Raw genomic sequence first — 3,904 nt, 5'->3', positions numbered from 1 at the left:
GACGTGAATTCTGGGAAACGCTGAGTATCTGGTTGAGAACACAAAGAGACTCAAATTATTGGAATGGAAGTTGGGCTTTATTGATATTTTTCAGGAAGTTCAGCAAATTTTTTAAAATACTCACTTTATTGAAATATAATTCACATACCATAAAATTCACCTTTATAAGCGTGTAGTTCAGTGGGTTTCTGGATATATTCACAGAGCTGTGCGACCATCACCGCTAATATCAGAACATCCTTCCACCCCAAACCTATTGGCAGTCAGTCTTCACCTTGCCTAACCCCACAACCCTAGTAAACCACTAATCTTTCTGTTTCTACTTTTACGCCTATTTTCGACATTTCATTTAAAAGGTATCATACAACATGCGGTCTTTTGTGACGGGCTTCTTCACTTCACTTAGCATGTTTTCAAGGGTCATCCTGTTGCAGAATAACTTTGTTTTAAAATGAAAAAACTTGCCATACAAATCCTATAATATGATCAAAATGTAACCGTTACTACTACAGTATTAGACTTAGTTATCCCTGCCCAGTGTGCTTCATAAGGTGTTCATATTTATAATTAATTTTATAGATTAACACATTCTCGCCTTAGTTCATTTTGCTGAAAGGAAAAAAAAAATCAAGTTGCAGGATAAGTTTGTACAATTAATATTTCGAAAATGCATTCTTAGTCAATGAAAAAATCTTCCTAAGTTATTAAATATAACTTAAAAATAGGCTAATGTATTTTGTACGATATAATTATTAAATTGAAAGCTTTAGTTAAAAATAGAGTATAACATATCTTGCTTTTCTATACAAATTAAGAATGTAAAACTTCACAGCTAATCTGAGAAGCTTTAATTTGGAAACATTTATGTCTGAGGTTTCATGAGTTGTCAAGATTCTACTCAAGTCTGGAAGAAAATATATACAACACATACACCTGGGGAGGGGAGAAAATGAGGATTACAGTGGATCACAAGGCAGTATCTTGACTGTGGTGATATTTTCATGGGTGTGTACATATGTGAAAACTAAAAAAATTATACTCTTTAAATATGTGCATCTTATTTTATGTTAATTATACCTCAATAAAGCTGGCAGAAAGATTCTGCACTATCTGAAAACCAAATCATGTTATATGTCTAGTAAATGTCATGCACTTGGTCAAAGTGGTTTCCTGTGTGGTTTTCACTTCCTGAAGTAGTTAGATTTAGGCAAAAATCTGGCCACTTTTTTCTTTCTGATCCTTTTTAAGACCATCTAATTTGGGCAATTTCGCTGCTTCTCTTTTTTTAATGGGCACATATAGCACAAACGTTTTAGAAGTAAATCAGTAGACGATATTGGGAATAAACCATACATTTCAATTGTATAAAATCTTTCTCTGTGTCTAGAAAAGAATTATAATCTTTAAATTTAAATACAATTTTTTTAAAAAGTGTTTTCTGGTAAGAGATCCCTGCAGAAATGCACACATAACAATGACTTAGAAAATTTGTTTATAGACCAGAATAATTTTTTCAATTGGGTTACCGAACTATCGAGAAATATAATATTATTGGCTTTACAAGAAAAAAAATTGCGCGGTGTGCCCAAATTCAGGTGCCACACCATGTAGCATTAAAAATGGCCTGGTCTGAAGAGTCAAAGATTTAAGGGGACACAGAGGTCCCTGCTTTGCCTTGCTTTCCAAAGGGGGGACCAAACCCAGTAAGGATGTGCCCCGTCCCTGCTACAATTCTGATTCTCCTGCTGGCTTACTTTCTGTAATTCATGTTCTACATGTGAAAAATGCAGGATGGTGGTGCTAGGCTGTGAGGCCTGTTTAAAAGGATTGATGGTGATAGGTCTGTCGTTGAGAAATCTACATACTCAAGGAGCCAGGTGGGAGATTCAGGAGTGTGTGGTAATGATGCCTTTTGTATTAACGAACTGCTGTCTCATGCGGAAGGACGCTGTCTGGCTGTCTGATAGATATGACCTCAGGGATCAGACCCACTTGCACTGGGATCCTGATGCTTCAGCTTAAGCTTGGTGACCCTGAGCAGGTTGGATGCCTCCTCCAGCCTTTAATTTACAAATCTGTAATAACTGGAAGAAGATTGCCCACAGTCAGGAGATGACTGTCCACGGGTCTCTTGTGAGCAGACGCACTGACAGCTTTTGTTACAACGATCTTCCCCAGGTTGGGAGTAAGGCAAACAGTCTGGGGAGATGGAGTGTCTTCCTCCCTCTAATCTGCAAGGGGCAGGTTCATTCGCTGTTGTTTGTAATACGGATAATGTCTCCCTCTGGGGCAGGGGGCAGGTCGTTTGCAACCGATCATAAAAGACTGGGGGCTCCTAGGCGTGGAATTGATCCGCTGGGACACAAACCCAGGATGTGCTGCATCACCCGTGTGGGACTTGGGGGTCAAGGGGGACAGAGGTAGGCGTGGAACTCATGCTGCCTGCTGTGCTGGGAGCAGTAGAGGCCTCTCTGAGCTGGGAGGCTTGTGTCTTCTGCCAGCATCCTTGGCACTGTGCCAGGCTACCCCGTCAGCTCGCACAGAGGGTGAAGTCTTGCGCACTGCCTGTCGCTGACACCCACCTTCGGGTTACTGTGAGGATGGGAAGAGGCACCAGATCACCTTGGCAAATGCTAGTCTCTCAAAAAGATGCTTCCTTCCTCTCTGACACCAAGATTTGGTTTTGTTGACTGTAAATAGTTGTCAACTCATCATTCCTTTCTCTCAGGTTTCAGTTGGTACCTGTGATTAGATTCAAGTTTCACGTCCTAATTATACCTATGAACAACCAGCGTTTTTCTCTCAGCTCAAGTCAGCTGTTCAGATGTCTCCAAGGACAGACCAAGGCTCTCATGTTCAGGTGGTCCCCGAGTATCTGGCATGGGGTGCCTATTTTAAGTGTTATCCATCGAATGTACACCTTATACCGTACAGCATGTTTGTAAGAAAAAATGCAACCAAAGAATGTCCGCCGTGCATTAGTTCTGTCTTGTTGTGTTTTCCTATTGTAGTTTACAGGAAACAGAAGAGTAGGCTACGAGTAGATTATAAAAAGGAAAATGAGAAATCATTCTCGCTGAGAGGTACCAGGTGCTCGCTCAGGCTTGTGTGACACGGGACTAACTGTGGAGCGCTCCCGGCGGTAAATCCTGCTGACAGCCTCACACACACTGTGGCGATCTCTCCTGTTTCTAGTTCCTAACTGAAGATCGGACAGACTCCTCTAACTTCTGTGGCCTCATCTGTGCCTGCTGGGCCTCTGCTCGCATTGGATATCGATCATAGGCCACGCTACTACACCCACAAGAGTTAAAACGTTTAGAAATTCTTACCAGAGCTTCTCGTAAAACTTTCACAAGGAAATCATGAAATATTAAACCACGTGAGTTAGCATTTCTTTGTCAAAACATTTTATTGCAACTTCTGTTTAAGGAAAGCATCCAAACCACCAAATTCTGCTTGTGTTTAGTTTCATTGAACGATGTCTTTATAAAGTGTTTCTGGAGAGTTTTCTTTCAAGATCCACTCCCAGAACATGTGCCCTTGGATGTGATTTGCAGTTTGCTGGAGAAGATTTGAGTTTCCTTTTTAGTCTGTGACACATTTCCTCATCCAAATGCCTTGTTTACATTTATGATGTTTATGGCTATAGCTGGGGAGTACTCAATGCTAACACAGAACGTATCTGAGAGCAGCGGTTTAACATGCTGTCTGGACGAGAATAGGCCAGAAGTGCCTGACAGAGGCAGCCTGGGGTCAGCCCGACCCCTGCCCTGAGTCCAGACGCTGTGCACACATCGCTGTTTTCCCCTCACTCGGCTTGCACGTGTGTACCCTCCTCCACACAGACAGTCTCGCCACGGCCACATCCCTGCGCTCTCACTGCTCCCATCCCGGCATCAGG

This window comes from Grampus griseus, assembly GCF_964374135.1.
Source record: "Grampus griseus genome assembly, chromosome: 13".
Taxonomy (NCBI): Eukaryota; Metazoa; Chordata; class Mammalia; order Artiodactyla; family Delphinidae; genus Grampus; species Grampus griseus.
This window is presented reverse-complemented; position numbering follows the sequence as displayed.